Source organism: Mustela nivalis (assembly GCF_964662115.1).
Source record: "Mustela nivalis genome assembly, chromosome: 2".
Classification (NCBI taxonomy): Eukaryota; Metazoa; Chordata; class Mammalia; order Carnivora; family Mustelidae; genus Mustela; species Mustela nivalis.
The window spans coordinates 103,569,396-103,590,356 of NC_139021.1; positions in this window are offsets into that span (position 1 = coordinate 103,569,396).

The following is a 20,961-nucleotide window of genomic DNA, read 5'->3' on the forward strand; positions in this document are numbered from 1 at the left end:
GAAACCCTCTCCAGAGAGATAAAAGCCCTTTCTGGAGAAATAAAAGAACTAAAATCTAACCAAGTTGAAATTTAAAAAGCTGTTAATGAGGTGCAATCAAGAATGGAGGCTCTTACTGCTAGGATAAATGAGACAGAAGAAAGAATTAGTGATATAGAAGACCAAATGACAGAGAATAAAGAAGCTGAGCAATCAGCAGGGAGCCTGCTTCCTCCTCTCTCTCTGCCTGCCTCTCTTCCTGCTTGTCATCTCTCTCTGTCAAATAAATAAATAAAATCTTAAAAAAAAAAAAAGAAGCTGAGCAAAAAGGAGAAAAACAAATAGTGGACGAAGAGGGGAGAATTCAAGAAATAAGTGACACCATAAGATGAAACAATATTAGAATAATTAGGATTCCAGAAGAAGAAGAGAGAGGGGAGCAGAAGGTATATTGGAGAGAATTATTGTAGAGAATTTCCCTAATATGGCAAAGGGAACATACATCAAAATCCAGGAGGTGCAGAAAATCCGCCTCAAAATCAATAAGAATAGGTTCACACCCCATCATCTAATAGTAAAATTTACAAGTCTTAGTGACAAAGATAAAATCCTGAAAGCAGCCCAGGAAAAGAAGTCTGTAACCATACAATGGTAAAAATATTAGATTGGCAGCAGACTTATCCACAGAAACCTGGCAGGTCAGAAAGAACTGGCATGATATATTCAGAGCACTAAACGAGAAAAACATGCAGCCAAGAATACTATATCCAGCTAGGCTATTACTGAAAATAGAAGGAGAGATTAAAAGCTTCCAGGACAAACAAAAACTGAAAGAATTTGCAAACACCAAACCAGCTCTACAGGAAATATTGAAAGGGGTCCTCTAACCAAAGAGAGAGCCTGAAAGTAGTAGATCAGAAAGGAACAGAGACAATATACAGTAACAGTCACCTTATAGACAATACAATGGCACTAAATTCCTATCTCTAAATAGTTACCCTGAATGTAAATGGGCTAAATGCCCCAATCAAAAGATACAGTGTATCAGAATGGATAAAAAAACAAAACCCATCAATATGCTGCCTACAAGAAACTCATTTTAGACTCAAGTCGACTCCAGATTTAAAGTGAGGAGGTGGAAAACAATTTACCATGCTAATGAACATCAGAAGAAAGCTGGGGTGGCAATCCTTATAGCAGATCAATTAGATTTTAAAGCCAAAAACTAGGATAAGAGATGAGGAAGGATACTATATCATTCTCAAAGGAACTGTCCCACAAGAAGATCTAACAATTTTAAATATCTATGCCCCAACATAGGAGCAGCAAACTATATAAACCAATTAATAACAAAATCAAAGAAATACACCAACAATAATACAATAATAGAAGGGGACTTATTTAACACCTGCCTCACTGAAATGGACAGATCATCCAAGCAAAAGATCAACAAGGAAATAAAGGCCTTAAATGACACACTGAACCAGAAGGACAGCACAAATATATTCAGAACATTCCATCCCAAAGCAACAGAATACACATTCTTCTCTAGTGCACATGGAACTTTCTCCAGAACAGGTCACATCCTGGGTCATAAATCAGGTCTCAACTGGTATCAAAAGATTGGGATCATTCCTTGCATATTTTCAGACCTGCATATTTTAGCTCTGAAGCTAGAACTCAATCACAAGAGGAAATTTGGAAAGAACCCAAATACATGGAGACTAAACAGCATCCTTCTAAAGAATGAATGGGTCAACCAGGAAATTAAGGAAGAATTGAAAAAAAATCATGGAAACAAATGATAATGAAAACACAATGGTTCAAACTCTGTGGCACACAGGAAAGGCAGTCTTGAGAGGAAAATATATAGTGATACAAGCCTTTCTCAAGAACCAAGAAAGGTATCAAATACACAACCTAACCCTACACCTAAAGGAGCTGGAGAAAGAACAAGAAAGAAAGCCTAAACACAGCAGGATAAGAGAAATCATAGAGATCATAACAGAAATCAATGAAATAGAAACAAACAACAACAACAACAAAAAACAATAAACAAATCAAGGAAACTAGAAACTGGTTCCTTGAAAGAATTAATAAGATTGATGAACCCCTGGCCAGCCTTATCAAAAAGAAAAGAGAAAGGACCCAAATAAACAAAATCATGAAGGAAAGGGGAGAGATCACAACCAACACCAAAGAAATACAAACAATTATAAAAACATATTATGAGCAACTATACACCAGCAAATTTGACAATCCAGAAGAAATGGATATATTGCTAGAGACATATAAACTACCAAAACGGAACCAGGAAGAAATAGAAAACCTGAACAGACCCATAACCAGTAAGGAGATTGAAACAGTCATCAAAAATCTCCAAACAAAAGCCCAGGGCCAGATGGCTTCCCAGGGCAATTCTACAAAACATTTAAGGAAGAATTAATTCTTATTCTCCTGAAACTGTTCCAAAAATAGAAATAGAAGGAAAACTTCCAAACTCATTTTATGAGGCCAGCATCACCTTGACCCCAAAACCAGACAAGAATCCCATCAAAAAAGAGAATTAGAGACCAATATCCTTGATCAACACAGATGTGAAAATTCTCACCAAAATATTACCCAATAGGATCAAACATTACATTAAAATGATTAATCACCACCACCAAGTGGGATTTATTTCAGGGCTGCAAGGTTGGTTCAACATTCACAAATCAATCAATGTGATACAATACATTAATAAAAGAAAGAACAAGAATCATATGATACTCTCAATAGATGCTGAAAAAGCATTTGACAAAGGACAGCATCCCTTCTTGATCAAAACTCTTCAACATGTAGGGATAGAGGACACATACCTCACTATTATCAAAGCCATTTATGAAAAACCCACCGCAAATATCATTCTCAATGGAGAAAAACTGAAAGCTTTTCCATTAAGGTCAGGAACACGCCAGGGATCCATTATCACCACTGCTATTCAACATAGTACTAGAAGTCCTAGCCTCAGCAATGAGACAACAAAAAGAAATTAAAGGCATCCAAATTGGGAAAGAAGTCAAACTATCACTCTTTGTAGATGATATGATACTATATGTTGAAAACCCAAAGACTCCACTCCAAAACTGCTAGAACTTGTACAAGAATTCAGTAAAGTGTCAGGATATAAAATCAATGCAGAGAAATCAGTTGCATTTCTTTACACCAACAACAAGACAGAAGGAAGAGAAACTAAGGAGTCAATCCCATTTACAATTGCACCCAAAACCATAAGACACCTAGGAATAAACCTAACCAAAGAGGCACAGAATCTATACTCAGAAAACTATAAAGTACTTATGAAAGAAATTGAGGAACACACAAAGAAATGGGAAAATGTTCCATGCTCCTGGATTGGAAGAACAAATATTGTGAAAATGTCTGTGCTACCTAAAGCAATCTACACATGTAAAGCAATCCCTATCAAATTCCCATCCATTTTTTCAAAGGACTGGAACAAATAATCCTAAAATTTATATGGAACCAGAAAAGACCTCGAATAGCTAAATGAATATTGAAAAAGAAAGCCAAGTTTTGTGGCATCACAATTCCGGACTTCAAGCTCTATTACAAAGCTGTCTTTATCAAGACAGCATGGTACTGGCACAAAAACAGACATGTAGATTCATGGAACAGAACAGAGAGCCCAGAAATAGACCCTCAACTCTATGGTCAACTAATCTTTGACAAAGCAGGAAAGAATGTCCAATGGAAAAAAACACAGCCTTTTAAACAAATGGTGTTGGGAAAATTGGACAGCCACATGCAGAAAAATGACATTGGACCATTTCCTTACACCACACACAAAAATAGACTCCAAATGGATGAAGAACCTCAATGTGAGATAGGAATCCATCAAAATCCTTGAGGATAACACAGGCAGCAACCTCTTCGACCTCAGCTGCAGCAACTTCTTCCTAGGAACATCACCAAACACAAAGGAAGCAAGGGCAAAAATGAACTCTTGGGATTTCATCAAGATCAAAAGCTTTTGCACAGCAAAGGAAACAGTTAACAAAACCAAAAGACAACTGACAGAATGGAAGAAGATATTTGCAAATGACATATCAGATAAAGGGCTAGAATCCAAAATCTAGAAAGAGCTAAGCAAACTCAACACCCAAAGAACAAATAATCCAATCAAGAAATGGGCAGAGAACATGAACAGACATTTCTGCAAAGAAGACATCCAGATTGCCAACAGACATGTAAAAAATGTTCTACATCACTCGGCATCAGGGAAATTCAAATCAAAACCACAATGAGATACCACCTCACACCAGTCAGAATGGCTAAAATTAACAAGTCAGGAAATGACAGAAGCTGGCGAGGATGCGGAGAAAGGGGAACCCTCCTACACCACTGGTGGGAATGCAAGCTGGTGCAACCACTCTGGAAAACATCAAGGAGGTTCCTCAAAAAGTTGAAAATAGAACTGCCCTATGACCCAGCAATTGCACTACTGGGTATTTACCCTAAAGATACAAACGTAGTGATCCAAAGGGGCACATGCACCCGAATGTTTATAGCAGCAATGTCCACAATAGCCAAACTATGGAAAGAACCTCGATGTTCATCAACAGATGAATGGATAAAGAAGATGTGGTATATATATAAAATGGAATACTATGCAGCCATCAAAAGAAATAATATCTTGTCATTTGCGATGATGTGGATGGAACTAGAGGGTATTATGCTTAGCGAAATAAGTCAATCAGAGAAAGACAACTATCATATGATCTCCCTGATATGAGAAAATGGAGATGCAACGTGAGGGGTTTGAGGGGTAGGAAAAGAATAAATGAAACAAGAGGAGATCAGGAGTGAAACAAACCATAAGAAACTCTTAATCTCACAAAACAAACTGAGGGTTGCTGGAGGGAGGGGGCCTGGAGAGGATGGCGAGATTATGGACATTGGGGAGGGTATGTGCTAAGGTGAGTGCTGTGAAGTGTGTAAACCTGGCAATTCACAGACCTGTACCCCTGGGGCTAAAAATACATTATATGTTTATAAAAAAATTTTAAAAATTAAAAATAAAAGTACAGAGATCATTAATTTTGAGGCTGTCTTCTATATAAAGTATTTAGAACTGTAATTTTCTACATCATACCATTTTACACCTTTCCTTTTGAGATAAACAGCTTTCATAGTCATTCAATTCTAAATAATGATTAAATTTATATTTTTAATTCTTCGTAGACCCATGTATTAGGATTTTTTTATTATTATTTTTGTTTCAAAATATTCAAGGTTTTTAAAGCAACTTTTTTATTATTTAATTCTAAATTGATGATTTTATGGCCAAAGATCTTGATACCAAAGATCTTCATCTGCATGAGATCTATATTTTTAAATGTATTGTGAATTTTTTTAAGTCCCAATAATCAATCTATAAATGTTCAATGTGTGCTTAAAATAAGTGTGTATTCTTTCATTGCTGGATGCATAAATCTCTTTTATGTTATTTTAATTCTATTTAAAACACATGGTCCATCTGTTCTAATATGTCTGCTTCTGTTCAAATCTGTAATCCTGCAGACTTTTTTTCTTTTTTAATGATTTTGCTCCACCAATGTCTTTATGAGCTATTTTATCCCAAAGGAGAAGTGTATCTCTGGGATGGGGAGTAATTTATTCTGCTTTTTTATCAAATGAGTCTCTGAAGCAAAGTGACCAGCAATTTTAAATTACTTTAAATATATTAAAAGAGATAAGGGAATTTAAAACAAGAAAGTAGAACAGAACCTAGCCACTCTCTCGGGAATTTTGCAAGGCAGAAGGCTGGGAAATGTTCTGTGGGCAGGAAGCAGGTAAGCCCAAACGTATGTCCATTCCTAAGTATGGCTGAGCCCTATCTATCTACAGAGAACCACAGTCAATTACTCACCGTCACTACAAACAATTCTCAGGTCTGATTCTCACCCCTGTCCTAGGGCATCATGATAAAATAGAGATTCCACTTTAGGAGGCCTGGATGGGGCAAGATTCCACATCTCTAACAACCTCCCAAATGATTTTATGCTGCTAATCCTAGACAGAACTTCAAATACTAGGCTAGATTAAAGTTCTTCCTTTGTTAAAATTGGCAGAGCAAATCCTTCTCATCAGGAAAATGAGAGGGAAACCACATTAGAGCAGGTAAGAAAGGCTGAGACACAATCTGTCCATAAATTCCACCTCCACTGCAGTAACTCACCATTGGGGAAAACTCAAAACCCAGAGGTCCTCCCTGAGGAACAAAGCATTCCTCCCACATTAGGTGCCCCAACATTAAGACTAGCACCTGAGATGGACCCCCCAAATGTCTTGGCTTTGAAGAGCAATGGTGTGCATGCCACGAGATCTGCAAGGCTATGACAAACTGAGGAATCACTCTTAAACTACTGTAAACAACAAACAATCCTAAAATTTGTATGAAACCTCAAATGACCCCATGTGCCAAAGCAATCTTGAGAAAGAAGAACGAAGCTGGAGACATTACACTCCCTGATTTCATACTATGTTACAAAGCTATAGTATGATATTGGCATAAACATACACATGGATCAATGGAATAGAACAGAAAGCCTAGAAATAAACCCACACACATATGATCAATTCATTTACGACAAAGGAGCCAAGAATAGACAATGGACAAATGACAGTCTCTTCAGTAAATGGTGTTAGAAAAACCCACATGCAAAAGAATGAAACTAAGCCACTATCTCACACCATTTACTAACGTTAATTTAAAACGGATTAAAGACTTGAACATACAACCCCACACCATAAAGTCCTGGGAGAAAATATGGTTTAATTCTGCTGTGGTCCAAGGACACATTTTATATGTCTTCAATTCTTATCAATCTATTGAGACTTTTATGTCCCGAAATATGATTCTAAATCAGTAAACACTCTTATGAGTGCTTGAAAAGAACATTGTGTTGCAGCATGTGGGTGATGCTGTCGTTTAAATGTCTGACTCTTTTTCAGCTCAGGTCGTGATTTCAGGGTCATGAGATGGAGCCCCACATTGGGTTCCATGCTCGGCACAGAGTCTGCCTGAGACTCTCTCCCTCTCTCCCTCTGCCTCTCACACCCATGCTCTCTCTCTCTCTCTAAAATAAGTAAATCTAAGGAAGGAAGGAAGGAAGGGAGGGAGGAAGGGGGAAGGGAAGAGAAGAGAAGGGAAGGGAAGGGAGGGGTGCCTGGGTGGTTCAGTTAGTTAAGTGTCTGCCTTCAGCTCAGGTCATGATCCTGGGATCCTGGGATCCAGCCCTGTATCAGGATCCACACACAGCAGGGAGCTGTTTGTCTCTCTCCTCCCCACTTGTGCTCTCTGTCACTATCTCTATCTTTCTCTCTCAAATAAACAAAATATAAAAGAAAAGAATATGAATTCTAAGGTTTTCACTATTTTGATGGAAAGTATTGTGGCCTTCTCTGCCAGTTCCCAGACCACAGGCTGATAGAAAACTAGTAGATATTTAAAAATCTTCCTTAGTTACAAAGCTGTGATAATCTGACATTAGGTTATTAAGACCGAGTATATGCTTCAGGTAGGTTTGGGGTCTACTGTTGCAATATACCTTTCTTATCCAATCTGATGCAAAAAACAAGGTGAGGTAGAAGGATAAGTGACCTTGGCCTATTGATGTTCCCTTTAATTTTATACAGAATACAAATTGGCTAACAGTGGATGAACATAAATAAACAGAAAGACTGTTTTCTGCGGTTGATCACTAAGCACGAGAAGTGACTTTAAAAAAAGATGAAAATTTCAAGTCTTTTACAGTTGACACTGCACTGCCTTCTTTTGTCAACTGCACAGGATTTTTATGAATCTGAAGAATTTTCTCCCAAGCTTATTTAAAGACCAAAATTTCTATGCAACCTCCTCATCTGAAGAGTTATGTTTAAAAGATGCTTCATATAACAAATTCTAGGTAGCTAGCTAAGCAAACACCACTTCATTTTACAAGAGAGTTGGTTTGACACTGAGGCATCAGGGCAATAACCACAAGCAATACAGTTTCTGGCTTCTGAAACTAAAAAATTAGCTAGGTAATGACATACTTTTCAGCTGATTAATTTTTTTTTCTAGCTGGGACATCTGCTGTCATTTGAAAACTGTCCAGTATGAATATCTGAAGCAGATGGGAACAGCATGGAAGATGTCAGATTGGCTTGTGGCTCTAAGTAATGTTTGCTTCGTTTGGATAAGCCTTTCTACAGAAAGGCATTGCTATTTATTCTCAGTTTTAGCCTTAGGTGATGGTCAGCAATCACAGGTGAGAAGAGGCTTGGCATCCTGGGAGAAGAGCTGCCTGCCACAAAACAGAGTTTCCAGGATGCTGCTTAACATTGTTTTGACACTCACATGTCGTGTGATTAAACACTCGGTGCGATCCTGGGGTTGCCAGCTGGACATGATTTGACACTCTTATTAATCTTGAGAAATGTTCCCATTTTCATCCAATTAGAAAAGTTTTGGAAAAGCCCTCATGCCATGTGTCTCTGTTGCTTCCAACAGATCATGCCAGTTGGCGGTTTTCTTTTCATTACCTGGACCGAGTGCTTCAGAATAACTCCTGTTTGTTTTAACTTCATGGGTAAAATCTGTGAAGGGAAAGTGGAAGCTGCCTATGATGGGCACCTGAGAAATGTCGGAAATCTTTAAAGATCTCCAGATTCCCTCTAACCACAATATGGCATTTGTCCTTTTGTGATTGGTTTCCCCTTGAAGCCTGGCCATGAGCCTCAATTCCTGGCATCTGGCTTGTTAGTACATGACTTTGCCAATATCATGGTCATTAACTGGGCTCTATGGCAGGGGAACAAAAGAGGATGGAGCTCTTGAGCCTAAAAATTCAGGCCTTCAAGAACAAAATTTATAGGGAGTACACATGATGATCTGGACCTTTTTCTAGGTGCCCATGCACCAGTGATTAAAAGAGAATGCCTGGTCTTCAAACCCTCACAGAATAGTGGGCCATCAGACATGCAGAAAATATTTAATTGTAGCATGATCATATGCATTTCTATAAGTAATTATGAAGGAAAATAGGGTAGAATCTGGAAAAACAAGCTTTTAACTGAGTCTTTAAGGATTAGAGTTCTTCCAGCTACAAAAGTGAGCTAGCATTATTCCAGGAAGAAACAAATATATGCAAGTATCAAAATGTATTTATAGGTACTAGACGTGCATCTAATGAATGAATAGACAGACAAGGGACATTCAAGGTCAGGGCTGCCCAAACACTGTGGTCTCAGAACACCTTTTGACTCTTTTTTCTTTTTTTAAAGATTTATTTATTTTTTTACTTGACAGACAGAGATCACAAGTAGGCAGAGTGGCAGGCAGAGAGAGAGGAAGGGAAGCAGGCTCCCTGCTGAGCAGAGAGCCATATTCGGGGCTCAATCTCAAGATTCTGGGATCATGACCTGAGCCGAAAGCAGAGGCTTAACCCATTGAGCCACCCAGGCACCCCAGAACACCTTTACACTCTTAAATGTTACTGAGAATTCCAAAGAGCTTTTTGTATGTAGGTTTTATCTACCTGTACTCTTGATACTTAAAATTCAAACTGAGATATTTAAAAGATGTTTATGTATTAATTCATTTAAAAAGACACATAACATGCTAACATAAATATTTCGTGAAAATAATTTTATTTTCTAAACAATAAAACAACAGTAAGAAGGATGACTATTATTTTATATTTTTGAAAATTTCTTTAATTTCTGGGTTATTAGATCACCATTACATTTTTTTTCTTTTTTTATTTTTTTTTTATTAACGTATAATATATTATTTCCCCTGGGGGTACAGGTCTGTGAATCATCAGGCTTACATACTTTAAAGCACTCGCCATAGCATATACCCTCCCCAATGTCCATAACCTAACCACCCTCTCCCTACCCTCTTTCCCCTGGCAACCCTCAGTTTGTTTTGTGAAATTAAGAGTCTCTTATGGTTTGTCTCCCTCCCAATTTTTATATCTACTTCCCCATTCAACCAATTGCACTATGGTGTTTTGCTTGAAGTATATGAAAAAAAAAATTGGCTTTGCAGAGATAGGTAACTGGAAAGAGAAAGAGATTTTTATTTTTTATTTTTTAAAAAAGATTTATTTATTTGAGAGAGAGAAAGAACATGTGAGAGTGGGGCACAGGGAACAGAAGCAGAGGGAGAGAGAATCTCAAGCAGATTCCCCACTGAGCATGGAGCTGAAAGCTGGACTTGATCTTGCATTCCTGAGATCATGACCTGAGTCAAAAGGAAGAGTCAGAAACTCAACTGCACCACTCACACACCCCAAGAATGAGATTTTTAATAGTCTTTAAAGATAATTGTACATATTCTTCTTTAATACTATACAACAATTCTACAAGTGGCACTTTCTTAAAGGTTTGTTGCCATGAGAAATCTGAAACTGTACTAACAGACATCATACTTGGTTACATTAAAATCCGCTGATACATCCTGCACTGCGAATGACCCCCTTACCCATGGATGATTTTGTAACAGCGTACTTCAGTGATCTGGAAACTATTGGTTCAATGAGTCACATAGATCTTCTAAATGTTGACACATTTTATTATACAATACTAAAAATCACATCCACTTATATTACCACTAATCTCATCCTGAAGGTCTTTTAACATTGAGAAGCTGTTACATTCACAGTCCTGGATTAAAGTTTTCCAGAATTCCAATTTTTGCTGGAAAGCTTGGATTTTTATCAGTTATTGTCCTTAAGGCAATAAGCCAAATCTGAATACCTATAGTTAGTTTGTCAGTTATTCTTCCAACAAAAAGCATGTTCCAGAAAATAAGAGAAATTGCAGCTCAATCCTACAAGTGTTTTTTCCTCAAGAAAACCACTCTACTTAAGTATGAAGCAGAAATACTCACTGTGTACTTCCTATTTCATCATCCAGAAAGTTCAAAAAGCATGACTCAAGAGTCAAGATTTAATAAAATTTGTAATTTTTGCTGCTTCACTAAGGACATTATGACATGAAACTAGCTAACTCCTTTTTAAAATTTTAATTTTAATTTTTTTTTTTTAACCCCTGCAAGTTGCAAGTGTGTGAAGGAAAAGACACAATTATTCCTTGTGAAGTTTGGTGCCCTTGCCCTGATTTGGTCTCAGGCACCTGCAGTTTTAACCACCATTTTTTTCGAACCATCAGTACAAATGCCAACACAATAAAAAGAGCAAATAACTCTCAGTTTTGATCTTGAGCTGAAAGGGTCTTGGCTACCATATTTTGGGAACTGCTATTCTGTGTAAAATTATGAAGTAGATAGAAGAACAAAAACAGAGGGGAAAAAAATGTACTGAGCAACCATTATGCATTAGGAACTAAAACATATTAAGGTTCATTTGGTTAAAAATGATCAAGAGGCACCTGGGTGGGTCAGTTGGTTAAGCGTCTGTCTTTGACTCCAGTCATGATCCCAGGGTCCTGGCACTGAGTCCCCTATTGGGTTCCTTGTTCAGTGTGGAGTCTGCTTATCCTTCTCCCTCTGCCCCTCCCCCACACTCATGTGCATGTGCTCACACACATGCTCTCTCAAATAAATGAGTAAAATTTTTTTTAAAAAAGAGTGCCCTTAAAAAATGATCAAAAAATGAAAGCAGCTAAACAAAACTAAAACTGACAAACTAGCTAAGACAAAAAGGAATTGTATTGGTTCACATAAACAAACAGATCAGGCTAGGGAAGTCACAAGAATTCAAGAACAATCAAAATTGAAAACACACGCATCATCAGGCCACTCCATCTCTCTTCCTGGCCTTGTGGTGATGGCTTTATTCTCTGACCAATTCTTCCCATGAAGTTGGGACCCTGGCTGCTGGCAGGTACTGGTTCATCTTTCTAACTCTGTCATCACATAGAAAGAGACAGTGTTCCATTACCAGTTCTAATGTGAAAAATTTCAGGCAAAGACTGCATAATCTTGGGTAATATGCCATCTTTATGGCTAGGATTGGGTGGAAGAGGTAGAGATGGGAATGGCATGGGATTGGCAGAGCCCACTAGAATCCTCTGTTTGAACTAGGGAGAGGAATGGTTCCCCAAAAGTGATATGAGTTGTTGCCTTCAGGAGAAAGGAGATGTTCTTGGCAAAATAAGGAGATACCCATTACTACGTAGATGATGATGTGGGAAACAAAGGCAGAAGAAAAATTACTAAGTATCCTTACTACTTATAGCCCATTGACAACAGGCAGAGTGACATTCTTCCAGGGACTCAACTGCCTAGAAGCTGATATTTTGCTAAGGGCAAAAGACAATCTTAGCCCAACCCCCAGGACCATGTAAGTCTATTTTGACATATAAAAATACCTTTGGAAACTTCCTTGATCTCTACTCCCCCAAGATACATGTTGGCAGTCATCCCCCAAGCATACGACCCACCGATATACATCGGAAGGGTCTCATGACAGTTTTTACTAAACAGTAATAAATGACCTTTCCCATCCATAGCTAGCCTCCTCAGGATCCTGGAAACCTTGTTTCCAAAATATCTGGGAGGTTTACACCATCCCTAACCCCCTTCCAACTTGAAAGTATAGAATGTGCCACTCCTCATGGCCCCAGTGAAGCTCTTTCTGCCCACGGGTCCTGTTCCTATGCTTTAATAAAACCACCTTTCTGCACCAAAGACATCTCAAGAACTCTTCCTTGGTTGCCAGCTTCAAACCCTAATGTCTTTCCTACATTAGATGATAAAGAGATTAGATCTTGATAAATATAGGGACAGATGTTATTAGTCCCTCAAAATACATTGTTAATCAGCCAAATTGTGTTAGCCATTTTTTTTTAAATGAGGAGCCTAATGATCAAAAGGTTTAAGTAACTTTCCAGCATCACAAAACTGTTAATTTGGGGAGGTGCATCTGAATGCCTCCTCCTGAAGCTTCTAAAATCAACTTTGTCATGCTGTTTTCCACAGAGAATAGGGGAGTAGATGTGGATGAGTCAAAGGATAAATCGAGCCATGAAGTGCAGAATATCTGACTTTTTTCAACAGACTGACTTACTACTGCTTTCTTAGCTGAATATTAATATTTAAAAATTTACTGATAACTTGACAGTGAACAATGATGAATTCATCTGGAAATGCATGATTAGATGTATGGTATAAACTTTCTATGCTAGCTATCCAGGAGGACTTGCTATAATGTCAAATTGTGCCACACTGAAGATGACTATTGATTGAGAACTTAAATGTGTGAAGAGCTCCATATGAAGGACTTCATACACATTGTGATGACTTAATCCTTCCACCAGTCCCAATAGCCAGATAATGATCACTACTACTCTTTCCTGGGTGAGGAAGTGGGACTTTATGAGCAGTTAAATATACCACCCACCCTCCCTATCACCCACCCATCCACACTATGAGTCAGGATAGGCTAGGTTACACTCAGCCAAAAAGTGTCATGGCTTAAACATCTTGTTCTTCTCTCCACTTCCAGTTTACTGCAGGGGGAAAGTGGTGCACTGCTCATTATAGTTCCTCAGGGACCTACAGGGATGAAGCAGCCAATACCTAAGAGGGACACAGAGTGCTGCAGAGTTTCCCTGGTAACTAAGTGCTCCCACTAAGTGACACAAGACTCCTGAATGTGCAACTCCAGAGCCAGGACAGATCAGTGCCCCTCACTACCCCAGCAGGCATAGAAAAAAATAAAGCCATGTGCTTGGAAGTAGAAGAATCAAGAATACTTGACAAATACACAAAACACCAGAGGTATCTCATATCTCTTCTCATCTGCCTGAAATTATGTCTGGAATCTCAATGTTCATGTCTTCAACTGAAGGCATTATTGCTATAAGAGAAATGTTATGAGTTCTTAATAGCCATTCTTTTTAACCTTTAGTTTATGACATTTACTGAAGTAAGAATAGAAGTACCTCAACAATACTCATCCCAGTCTAAATTGAAGGTTATTTTAGAGTGAAATTATATATCTTTAAGCACAGTCTTTGGTAAATAATGGAGGACTCCATAAACTGGTTATACTAATGGTTATAGTTTATCACAGCTAAAGGATACTGGTTAATGTCAGTCACAGGAAGAGGAACATGGGGCAGAGTCCAGGAAAATTCTGAATGTGGAATGTCCAGTTGTCCTCTCAGAGTGGAGTCATGGGCAGCATTATTTTTCTAGCATCATTGAGTGACAATGATCATGATGCCAACTAAGTTTCACCCAGGTCTTGGTGTCCAGAGACTTTATTGGGGCTCCATTACTTAGGCATGGTTGACTGCCCACATGATTCAGCTCCATCTCCAGCCCCTCTAAAGCTCAAGTTGAAACTGTGACCCAAAGCCCCTACTCCACATCACATTCCTAGACTACCTGGTATGGCCAAGCCCCACTCTCAATCATAATTGTAACACTCACATCAAGGAATGACATTCCAAATGTTTAGAGATTACCTAACAGTGATCAAAGGCAAAGGCCAAAGCACTCCATGGATAAAATTAAAGTCTTTACTATACACAGGCACACACACACACATACAGAGAAAGCTGTGCCCAAATCTGTCATATTGAAACCCATTCATAAGTCATACATTGTCCCCTGGCAGAAAAAAAAAATTGAACAAAAGAAAAATGCTATTTATTATAGCCACTGACAATAACCTCTATAAATACTACTTTTTATTGGGAGGATTTTATAAAGAAACAACAATTATTCCAATATTTTAAATAACACATCTTGAAATCTATCTATAAAGTAAAAAATAATACTAGTATCCTTAAAATAAATGAGTTTAATTATGAGTATTTGCTATTTTAAAGGAGCTATAAAACTAAGCTTTACATACTCTCCTTTTTGTTGGCCTAATTAATTCATTCTCTGGAGGTCTGAATTCACTCTGAAGTTTAGGGCATGTCACTGCTGATGAATAAATTAATGATAGAGAGGAATCAAAATCAAAATTAGTATGAAATTAGTATCCTACTGCTCACTATCTTCAGGGAAAACTAAACTTATTAGGAGATCTGTTGATGAGGAATCAACTCTGACATAAATTTGGGGTTTTTTTTAGACACCTCTTGTATAACATTGTCATTAACCCCATGATATGTCAAAAGCATAATATCTGGGCCCTTACCAAATAATTATTATATGATCATTTTGATATTCGTGTTCTTTAAGAAATAAAAGCTTGACACAAAGGAGAGCCTAAGCTGTGAAACTGCACTGATTACCCTTTAAATTGATTTTATTTATGTTCACCTTGTGGAGAGTCTTAGAGAGGTGGGAAGCTGTTACATTTTAATGCAGCTCATGTTAGGGACTCTGAGGAAAGAATATTCATCTAAATGGGCTTCAGATAATAGTGATGGAAAGAGCCAGTGTAATAGGGAAGTCCTCATTCAGAAATAATCAACACTTAGTCAAAATTTATATTATCCATAGCTCTTTGGAATTTTATTATTATTGTTATTATTATTAATCATCCTAGGAGAATATCATACCAAAAGGACGTCCCAGGAGAAAGAAAAAGAAAAGAAAAGAAAGCAGACTTGAAGAAAGGGCTATCATGGGTCAGCAAAAAACTTAAATGTAAATGTTACTACAACCTGTTTCCCATCTGTCTTTCTTTCACTTTCTCCAACTCTTTTTTAAATATGTGTTCCTTATTAAAATTAAAGAGATGTTCATTTTCCATTGATTTCTTCTAAGGCTTATAAATAGGATATCCCAAAGTTGAGTTGACAGAATTACTTGAGAAAGATGAAAAAGATCGTTTAAAGTATCCAGGAATCACATGCTTCTAGGATCAGGTGGCGAACAACACCCCCAATAATCACAGAGCAGAGGAGGTTAGCAAATTATAATCTAACACTGTAACCTGAAGCTTTATTATGTTTAAAACAAAAATCAAACAATATGCTTGCATCTCCAGCAAACATGCTGTTGGAAATTTCGTCAACTTCGATATTTCAAATCTTTTGTATAATGTAAATAAAATATAAAGTCAATCCTTTTAGAATGTAGTGCCGAGGAAAGGTTTGCTCTTCTAAAGTGGTAGGATTTGTTTATTTTCTCAGATAAGAAAACTCTCCAACAAGTCATGTTTCTTTGTGTTAGTTACCAGGAAGCTTAGACCTAAAAATGTGCCATTAGGGATCTCTTGGTGGTAGTCTCTTTCCCTAAGGGGAAATGTGGCCTCTAGCAACATAAGGAAATCCACACCCTTCAGATTTTAATCTGAAAATAGGTTCCGGAGTCAGGAAGAGAAGGATGACTAGACGTTGCTGACTTCATCTCATTATCACTACTATTTCCTTGGTTCACCACGCTTGAGACTGGGCATGTCGGATATTTCAATTAGAAGAATTAACTAGATGCTCAGAAAGAACAAAGAGAAAATAAAATATCATAGCAATTTCTCTTACAATGTGCTTGTTTCAGCTTCTACCAAAATCTATTGGCTCCTAAGGTCTTCGGACCCCTCTCCCTTGGGGCAGCCTTTTCCAAGAAGAAGATAATCCCTTACTTGGACCCCCATTTCGTGGTGAAATTTAGCATGTCCTGGTGTTTATGTTATTACATTTTTCCCCTCCATATTTTCTTGACTTCAGTCCTCATGTTTAACTTCCATATGTGTGTTTATATTGTAAATGGTTTCAAATTACTTCTCAAAGTAAAGAGAGGCTAAAAGACAAGTAAATCAACACATAAATTGAGAGCTGGGCTAATTTATAATGCTAATGAATGCTTCCTGAGGGACTGAAGCCCTAGTTTTGGATCAGATTAGCAGAGCATGTAAATACCTTATGGGTTGTAAAATTCCACAGGCTCTAGGAGATTTGGTAGAAAAGAGGGAACTATTTACAGTCCTTCTCCATGTTAAAGAATGTAAAATTATTTTTGCGTCTCTGCAAAATAACAATTCAAAGTAAGGGTAAACCCCGTCTGTTTGCTATTTCAGTGTTTCTTGCTTTCCCTAATTATGACATGTATTTACTGTCTGTTATAACCCGTTTTCTTGTTTTAGGTCATCTGTTTTCAAGCAGATAAAGGGAGATAGGACACACCATTAGAAAAGTGAGTCATACATGTAAATCATTCTGCTGGGTGGAAAGCTGGAGGTTTTATACTGAGACTCATGTAATGTAGCTGAAAAACATTCTATATCTCCACCATTTTCCAATATATAATAGTACTACTTCATTTTAATAACCTTTTCTGGTCCAATTTTCTCCTTGAAAAAAGCTGGGTGAGAGCATGGCATTGCTCAGTGGGAGATATCCTGTTTCTCATTGTATTAGACAATCACTACATGGTAAACTGAATGGAAAAGCAGCAAGGAGATAGACAAGGCTATAAGTTCATCTATTCCTATAGAATGTGAACCTCGCATTTGGTGTGATGCGGAAAAACAACCATCTCCTGATATTTATTATATCAGGACTGCATTAGACCTCCAGACTGTTACTGCCATAATGGGTTATATGTTCTGTTTCAGCTTCAGTTACTTCTCTGTTACATCATTATTTGCTACAAATGCTGCATTTTCCAAAAGAGGGAGAAAAGGGGGTGGGGATTAATAAATAAGTCCCATTCCCCTAATCAAGAAAAAGTGAGAATGCAGGACACAGGGAAGAATGGTCCTCAATTCCAATGTCTTCGGTGTGATTCTCTATAGAAGTGCTTAAAAGGTACCATCTGAAAAGGAATAAAATGTTAAATATGTGTGTGTGTTTGTTTTACAGACTGTTTATCAAAACAAATTCAATTAAAATTTTAAGATTACATATATATATAGTACAGGTCATATTTAATATATGAGTTCTGCAATATGAGATCTGTCAAATCTGAATTTCTTCAATGTGTGTCACTTTAAAACTATATATGGGTTTGTGTGTAGGCCTGTATGTATTTCTTTATATATAGAAACAGGTATGTGGATACATATGTATACATCCAACTATATGTATATTTATATGTATATAGTGTATCCACCTGCACACATAGATGCAAACACACATACATACAACTACAATGCCTGATTGCATCTGAGAATCATAAACACTGGCATTCACTAAATTCACTCAAACATTTACTCATTCACTCATCCAACAACCAATTTACTCGGCAAATATTTATTAAGTTTTTGTGCAAGCCATTAAGCTCATTGATGGATTTTAAATGATTAAGACTAAGGGTTGCCCCAAAACAGGTTAGAATGCATTAAAGGAGCTCGGACAATTTACAAGCAATGATTACAAATGTGAGAATAATTAAGAACCCACTGACTTTACTGTTCTTTCAAATAAATGGAATTTAGAAAATTATCATGGAGGATATGGCACCTAAACTAGGTCTTAAGAAAGTACAATTCCAAAGGTTACATGAAAATTAGAGCATTTAATTAGAGTAAAGTGACAAGAAATGCAAAGAGATAAGAAAGAAAATTTGGTTGAACTTCAGAGTTCTCAAATTTGGTACAACATCAACTTTATTTTTAGGAACCATTATGACAAAGCTGGAAGAGGCAATTAGATTCAGATGGTGGAGGATCCTAAATGTATAACCAAAAGGCTCAGTCATCAATTAATAAGCAGAAGGGAGTCAGGGATGTCTTCGGATCACTAAGTATAACCAACAGCTGGCTTTGCTAGCTTCATCCAATGGCAGCAGGAGCCACAGACTGGTGTGCGAAGCCATCAAACAGTGGGGCTGCCTGGGCGGCTCAGTGGGTTAAGCCTCTGCCTTCAGCTCAGGTCATGATCTCAGGGTCCGGATCGAGTCCCACATTGGGCTCTCTGCTGGGCAGGGAGCCTGCTTCCTCCTCACTCTCTCTCCCCATCTCTGTCTACTTGTGATCTCTCTTGGTCAAATAAATAAAATCTTAAAAAAAAAAAAAAGCCATCAAACAGTGAGCTTGGGTTGAAGGTCACATGAAAGTGATAAGCCAAGGGCAGGCAGCCTGTGCGTGTGTGCACCGGTGCCGAACACATCCTAGCAATGTGTCTGGCATGGGGTCACCATTACAAAGAACAGATTGCTTCTTTGATATCAGAGGTTTAGGAGAAATAAAAATTAAATTTCTTCTAAGATTCATGTCTGGGCAACTGAGAATATAGTAATGCCATTAGCAGATATTATATGGAGAAATCAAGAAGAGCACAGTTATAGAGATAGGAGAGAAGTTCTGGATTTGAGGATGGAAATTTTATTTACTTAGCAGTTCCTTTGGCTTTTTTAAAAATTTCTAGGAAGTGCACAATACCTCTTCTATGGATGAAAACTCCTATTTTCCCTTTGATGTGCTTCTCTCAACAATTCTTACCTTCACTCTGAAATTGCTGATAATTGGATCTGATTCACTGAAACTTACTGTCTACTACTTTAAATGTTTCCCACTGGTTCCTTCACTGAAACCCCCAGGAAGCTCAAGTGGATGAATGTTTTATATTTTCACAAGAGGCAAGTCACTTAAAAGGATGATAAAACCAGACAGCTGGGAGAGGCCCAGAGCTGATTTCCTCCATACCTCACCCCACAGTTGGCCCTTCTCTTACTATTTTTTCAGTAGTTTTCTTCCCTGTCATGCTGCACTGAATCTACTACTAGATTGTGTAGTACTCTATCCACACTTAGACCAAGAAGAAGTGATTTGTTTTGCTTCTGTGGTAAAGAGCTAATAGTCTCTACTGCACCAGCAAATGATTATTTACATGCCTACATTTAGGTTACTTGTTGCAGCTTGTAAATAAATAAGAAACTTGCTCCAGCCCATGTAAATCTGTGTGTATATATTTCACGTGGCCCTGGACACATAAAGACATTCAGCAAATCTATTCTGATAAATTTTTTAAAAATTTAGGTCAGACTCTGACTTCCAAAAACTTAAGGAAAAAAAAAGCTTTCTAGTCTGTCTTCAGAAACCTTATTCCCCATAGTCTCACCCCCATGCACCCCATCAACTGTCACACTACCGTTTCTCACAGAACTGCCTAAAGTCTTCTACTCCACAGAGGTCTCTAAAGTACCAGAACTGTTGAAAACAAAACCAACAAGACATTTCTAATTGGAAAGGGTCATTCAAGTCTACCCTGCTTCTTACTGTTCCCTTTGAGTTGGTTCCAGGTATCCTGGAGGTCTTAGTGAAGACTTAGGGACTGGAAATTAGCTTAGGGGGACTATTACATCTCAGCATTTATCCTCTGTCTAGCCTAACTGAATCGCTTGTCTCTTTATGCACTTTTAGTTGTTTCTTCTGCCTGCTGTAACAAATTATCACCAACGTGGTGGCTTAAAACAACAGAAATTTATTCTCTCACATTCCTGGAAGACAGAAGTTTGAAATAAGTACCATAGACAAAAATTAAAGTGTAGGCAGTGCTGCACGCTTTCCAGAAGCTCTAGGAGAAAATCTGTTCCTTATTTCTTTCGGTTCTAATGGCTTCTAGCATTACTTGTTTTATGACACATCATTCCAATCTTACAATCTCTCTGCTCTGACTTCACATAACCTTCTTTTCTTCTGTAGTCAGATCTCTCTTTGCTTCTCTGTTATGAGGACACTAACAATGGCATTTAGGACCCACCCAGGTAATCTAGGATAATCTCCCCATGTCAAGACCCTTGTCTTAATTGCATTTGCATAGACATTTTTCTAAATAGGATGACATTTACCTCCCATAGATTAGGCATTGATATTTTAAGGGGCTCATTTTTCAGCCTACCACAGTTTACAGCCAGTATCTGGCTTCCAAAGATTCACATGCATTTCCCACACAAAATGCATTCACCCCATCCCAGCATCCCTCAAAATCATCAACTCAAGTAAAAGTGCATCCAATTGTCATCAGCTCCAAAGTCTCAAATACCATCTAAATTATTAAACCAAGGATAGGTGAAAGACTAGGTATGATCCATCATGGGGTACTTTTCTGCATCTATGGACCCTT